Genomic DNA, 6,788 nt, shown 5'->3' with positions numbered 1-6,788 from the left:
AGAGTGAATAAATGGAGAACATCAAATTTTGCAGATATTATATTTAAAAAATCCCAACAATAAATATTATTATTATTATTATTATTATTATTATTATTATTATTATTATTATTATTATTATTATTATTATTATTTATTTAGATTGGTAATTCCAGGGCTGAAATGAACCAAACGATGGAAGGAAACTCGTCCAATTAGAGTATTTTTACACAAACTATTACCATGAATTTAATATAGTGTAATAATAATGTGGAACCAATAAGAGTGAGTAAATGGCAAACATCAAATTTTGCGGATATTATTTTTAAAAATCCCAACAATAAATATTTTTTTCTAACAATCTTCTTTATTAATAATAATAATAATAATAATAATAATAATAATAATAATAATAATAATAATAATAATAATAATAATGTATTTATTTAGATTGGCAATTCTCGGGCCGAAATGATCCAAATGATGGAAGGAAACTCGTTTATGTAACACATTTGACATTTTCACTGTTTTTAAGAGGAAAATGTTTGTGTTTCATATGAACTTTGCACAAGAAGTGATTTTAAAAAAGACTTTTAGTATCACAGTCATGATTTATAATAATTTGAAAAAGATAGGTTAGAAAATTTAAAAAGATAAATTAGAAAATTTGAGCATTATACTATAATTATACTTTAAATACAAATAAAGCAGTGGACAGAGGGAGAGTGACGTTAACCCACAGACTGAGGACTTTAGACTTTTATTATCTAAATCTCAAATTAGAATATTGTTCCATAAACTTTATTATTATTATGTATTAAATATAGTGTAATAATAATGTGCAACCAAAAAGAGTGAGTAAATGGCGAACATAAAATTTTGCAGATATTGTATAAAAAAAATCACAACAATAAATATTTTTCCTAACATTCATTTTTTTAATCATTATTTATTTATTTAGATCGGCAGTTCCAGGGCTGAAATGATCCAAATGATCCTAGTGAAAGTGTTTTCCTAAATCTGTAGCGTTTGTGTGTTAAACAGAAGTGTGCAAAAATATTGACATAGTGAAATATCGATATATCGTATCATTTAATGTGACAATACAGTATCGATATCGCAAGTTGCTATATCGATATATCACCAAGAGTTTTTTTTTGTTTTGTTTTTTTTACTATTTAGTTACAGCTACAGTTTTGTTGCGTCCAAAACAAAAACGTGGTTAAAACATATAATAACTATAAGAAATATTTATAACAATATCACTCTCCCCTACATCCTGATACAACTCTTTAATCATTTTATTTAATTTATGGTGTTATCTTGTTTTTTTGTTTAGTTTTGGTTTCCTTCTTGCTGCTCTCCTGTGTGATCAACTCTGAACCACCTCCGTACTGTAAATGTTCTTTATATGTCTGTATGTACCTGAATATATTGAATTTAAAAAAAGGAAAATTGAAGCTGGCGAACACAGAACTGACAGTGACGCTGTAGTGTCCTGCCCTTCCTCGTCTCTAAACCGGAACTGTGGGTGATGGAGACACATTTTCAGGTCTTTTCTTTTTGGGCGTGTGGCTGAAGTCAGTTATGGAGTGTGAAGTGTTTTTATGAAGAAAACTTCACCAAACATGCTGCAGTTTTATTTATTTCTCCTGATACTGATGTCTGTATTTACATGTTGTTTTGCAGAAGGTAAGACTCACACATAAACTAAATCTGTGCATCATTGTCCTGTTTTCTCTGTTCAGTCTGTTTGTGTTTGTGTCTCGTTAAAGTTCACGTGACTCTAGATTACAGGTGTTGTGTTTTCATGTGACTGTGGAGTAACGTTTGTAACTTTGTTCTAGTTTAATATTTATGGAAATGAAACAGAAATGTCACTTCTTTGTCTGTGTGTGAATCATTAATAAGACTTCTGTAATGGTCCCTGCAGTCTCAGGTTTATCACATTACTGTAGTTTAACTCATTTATTTTTAAAGTATGATGTTATTTTTCAGCTAAAACTGTTAAAAAAGACACAGGCTGCGTGTTTCAGATGATTAAAAAAAAAAACACACTTAAAAACACTTTCGGTTTCACTTTGACGTCACACTGTGGATCTGTGATGTTCTGGTTCCATCTAGTGGTGCACACAGGTACTAACCCCAGACATGAAAACACTTTGACTCACACTCGTTTGGTTTGAACATGTTCACTTCTCTTTAAATATGATGAAAGTGAAAGGTCCAACACAAACCCACAGAAGAATAATTATGATTTTAAATAATGAAACAGATTTAGATTCAACCTGAAGGACACGAAGAGCTGCACAAATGTATTTTGTTTGTGAATCCAAAACCTGCTCCAGGACCCAGAGACACTGAAGGGTCAAATGCAGAGGACATTTGCCTCACTGGGGTTTCTGAGTGTGTCTCTGAGCTGGTTCACTGCAGAAGGACTCTGAGCGTCTCATGTCTTCTCCCTCAGACGCTGCTGTCTCCTGTGTTCTTCTGGAGACCTGTGTTCTGCCCTGCAGCTTTGAGCCTGGACCAGACCCTGTGATCCACTGGACCAAAGAACCTCATGATCAAACTCCAGTTCATATTTACCATAGAGGTCAGTACCAGTTTCATATCCAGAACCAGAACTTTAGAGGTCGGACCTCTCTGTTTGTGGAGGAACTGTCCACAGGAAACGCATCACTGCGGCTCTCAGGGGTCAAAGTTCAGGATGAAGGAAGCTACAGGTGTCAAGCCAATTACGTCAACAGCCCCAACATCACAGACTCTTCTGTGGATGTGTTTGTTTCTGGTAAATAATGAGTATTATTTTGATAATAACATATGTAAGAGTGTAAATGTGGTTTGACAGTGAAGCGTCTCTCTGTAGCTCCAGCTCCAGTGTCTCTGCAGCAGCAGGGGCAGGAGCTCCTCTGTAGATCTGAGGGAGTCTACCCCAAACCCTCAGTGTCCTGGAGCCCTCCCTCCTCTGCAGCTCTTACCACGGTGACCCCCTCAGAGGGCGGAGTGTGGTCTGTGCACAGCTCTGTGTCTCTGCCTCACAGCCCTCCACATCAATACAGCTGTAATGTGAGCAACAGCAGGGGCAGCTGGAGGAGCGCCACCTACTGGAGGGACAGTGTCATTTATTATGACACAGGTTTGTGTTTAAGATCAGTTATAAAAAGCTCTGTCTTATTTTAATATTTTTACTTGATCCTTTTTTGTTTTGTTGTTTTAGATGTTTCAGTGATAATCTCCTGCACTGAACCCTCTGCTCCAGTGAAGAGTCTCATTTGGAGGTTCAACCAGAATCAGATCATTCTGAGTCGGTCTGGACCAGAGTCGGTCTACACTGAGTCCTGGAGACACTTTGTTGTTGTGGTCACAAAGTCCAACAGTCTGATCCTGAAGAATCTGACCAAAGAGCAGCTGGGCCTGTTCTCCTGTGAACTCAAGACTGAACAGGAGAACTTTATTATCCTCACTGAAGTCACTGAAGGAGTGAGACAAAGTAAGTGTGAGCAGTGACTCCTGGTTTCATCTGAACACCGAGAATTCAAACACTCTTTTCTTTCTGCAGGAGACCACACATATATATGGATAATTATAGGCTCTATTCTATTTGTACTCGTATTAGTCCTGATGATCATCACTGTTCTCTTCTGTTGGAGACGTCCCTGGGTGAGTAGATCTAGAGTCAGATCCAGTTTGTTTGTGTTGTTCTGTCAGGACCAGAGCAGTTGAACCCTGTCGTTCTCTTTGAAAAGCATCTGGAGCCTCGTCACAGAAAATCACCTTCAAGTTTGTGAAGGACCAATCACAGTCATTTATCTGCAACATGTGAGCTGCTGTAAACGCAGGAACAAGCCTCCTCAGATATCTCTGTTTCATGGAGTGAGACTTTAGAACACCTTATTGTCTTATTAAGGCCTTATGAACCTGGTGTTCCTGTTTCTTTGTCTCCTGATGATCTGAAGCTCTGTCTGTGGCTCAGTTCTCTGTGTCATTTTTCAGACATTTTAAAATCACTTCAGTCTCATCCAACAAAAGCATCAAAACAAACGTTACACTTTTGTACAGCGGGAGAGTGTGGATGGACTAGTTTCATTGGTCTGTCAGGAGTTGCTTTGATGGATGAGAAGAGCGTAAACAGTCCAGTCTTACATGTTCATGTTTTTGTGACCTGAGGAAGGCCACAGGAAGCAGCTGAAACATGTGAGGCAGGTGCACACACGGTTTAAAGCTGAAGACAGAATGAAGCTTTACCAAAGCTCATAACCCTGTAGCTCCGACTCAAAGAGCTTCTGAAAAACACGGGATTCTTGGATGAGTTTAAAGTTCAGATTTCAGTCTCTGATGTGAATGCTCCTGGACTCAGTCTTCACTTTTAAACAGAAACTGCATGTAGCGCCCACTCCGCCCACTGTGTGGCGCTATGTCTCTGTGGGCTCTTCTTATATGTTCCTGACACAAATCCAAACGTGATCTCACACTTTATGAAATGTGTGTCGCTCAGAGGCAGTGTCTGTGTGAAATGTGTTAAGAACAGATCCTTGTGTCTGTGGAACACAAACACTCACTCACACTTCTTCTTCTCTTTACAGATGAAAAGACGAGACGACATGAGGAACAGAAGGTATTTGAGTTGAACAGAATCTTTCTATTTTAAGATAAACCTTTTATAGAAATGGGACATGAAGAATACATTCAGTATTCACCTTTTATCCCTGTGACTGAAGACTTTTAAAAACACTAAACCAATGATCTCAAAGTTAAATCACATAATCACAAAAAATACATTTTCATTACAGTGAGGAGACGGAGATGATGGAAGTGAAGGATATGGAGAAACAGATCACGGAGATGATGGTCCAGGAGAGGACGAGTATGGAGATGAGGAATGGCCTGGAGAAGAAGAGGATGGAGATGAGGAATGACCTGGAGAGAAGATGGAGAGAGGAATGGCCTGGAGAAGAAGAGGATGGAGATGAGGAATGACCTGGAGAGAAGATGATGCCTGGAGAGAGAGATGATGATGACCTGAGAAGAAGAGGATGGAGATGAGGAATGACCTGGAGAGAATGTTGAAGGAGATGAAGCCGGACCTGGAGAGTGATAGGATGGTGACGATCAACCTGAAGAGGAAGATGATGAACCTGGTGAAGAAGATAATGGGGATGATCGACATAGAGATAAGGGTGATGGAGATGAAGATGGACCCGAAGAGGATGGAGCTGTTCGACCTAGAGGAAATGTTGAGGGAGATGGAAGCTGGGCCCGGAGAGGAAGAGGAAGGCGATGAAGATGTACATAAAGAGGAGGATGTTGGAGTTTAAGATGGACCAGGCGAGCGATGCGATGGCGATGAAGGCGATGATGGACCTGGAGGGAGAGGATGGAGATGATGAACTTGGAGAGGAAGATGTTGAGATGAAGGAGAGTACAAAGTTGGTTTAGTTGTGTTTCAGACGACATCACAGAATTGTACAGATCAATAATATTTCATAGAGACGGGAGCAGCTCAGATAAATATGATTAAATACAGATTTGTTCTTGGGTCTAGTCCTGGAGTCACATTAGTGAATTTTCCTGTTGTATATTTGTTCTGAAAGTGAAGTGTCAGTGGGAGTGTGACCTCAGAACATTCTAGAGTCTGAAACCCTCCAGTAGATGAGTTCTCCTGCTCCACACTGCAGAGTTTTATTGTTTCATATTATTGAGAATATTGTTTCACTGTTACTCACTTTGAATCATATTTGGAGCATGTTTCTGTTACGTTTCAGTTTTCAATGATCATGTGTGATTTTTGAACGACAAGTGTCATCCAAAGAAAAAGTCCTGGTTTAGTCCTGGTTTAGTTCTGGTTTAGTCCTGGTTTAGTCCTGGTTTAGTCCTGGTTTTTAGTCCTGGTTTAGTTCCTGGTTTAGTCCTGGTTTAGTCCTGGTTTAGTTCCTGGTTTTAGTCCTGGTTTAGTCCTGGTTTAGTTCCTGGTTTAGTTTTAGTCCTGGTTTAGTCCTGGTTTAGTCCTGGTTTAGTCCTGGTTTAGTCCTGGTTTTAGTCCTGGTTTAGTCCTGGTTTAGTCCTGGTTTAGTTCTGGTTTAGTTCCTGGTTTAGAGTCCTGGTTTAGTTAGTCCTGGTTTAGTTTTTAGTCCTGGTTTTTAGTCCTGGTTTAGTCCTGGTTTAGTCTGGTTTAGTCCTGGTTTAGTCCTGGTTTAGTCCTGGTTTAGTCCTGGTTTAGTCCTGGTTTAGTAGTCCTGGTTTAGTAGTTGGTTTAGTCCTGGTTTAGTTCTGGTTTAGTTCCTGGTTTAGGTTTAGTCCTGGTTTAGTCCTGGTTTAGTCCCTGGTTTAGTTCCTGGTTTAGTCCTGGTTTAGACCTGGTTTAGTCCTGGTTTTAGTCCTGGTTTAGTCCTGGTTTAGTCCTGGTTTAGTTCTGGTTTAGTCCTGGTTTTAGTCCTGGTTTAGTTCTGGTTTAGTCCTGGTTTAGTTCTGGTTTAGTCCTGGTTTAGTCCTGGTTTTAGTCCTGGTTTAGTCCTGGTTTAGTCCTGGTTTAGTTTCTGGTTTAGTCCTGGTTTAGTCCTGGTTTAGTCCTGGTTTAGTTCCTGGTTTAGTCCTGGTTTAGTTTTCCTGGTTTAGTCCTGGTTTAGTTCCTGGTTTAGTCCTGGTTTAGACCTGGTTTAGTCCTGGTTTAGTCCTGGTTTAGTGTTTAATTCATTTATTTCAACAAAGTAACTGTAATCCAATTCCCACTCACTGAAACAGTAACTGTAACTGAATACTCATCATTTGTACTCTGATTACATCACTCCAGTACATTGTAATCTGTTACT

This window comes from Boleophthalmus pectinirostris, unplaced genomic scaffold (assembly GCF_026225935.1).
Source record: "Boleophthalmus pectinirostris isolate CB_2022bp ecotype Guang Dong unplaced genomic scaffold, ASM2622593v1 HiC_scaffold_15, whole genome shotgun sequence".
In the NCBI taxonomy this organism is placed as follows: Eukaryota; Metazoa; Chordata; class Actinopteri; order Gobiiformes; family Gobiidae; genus Boleophthalmus; species Boleophthalmus pectinirostris.
This window is presented reverse-complemented; position numbering follows the sequence as displayed.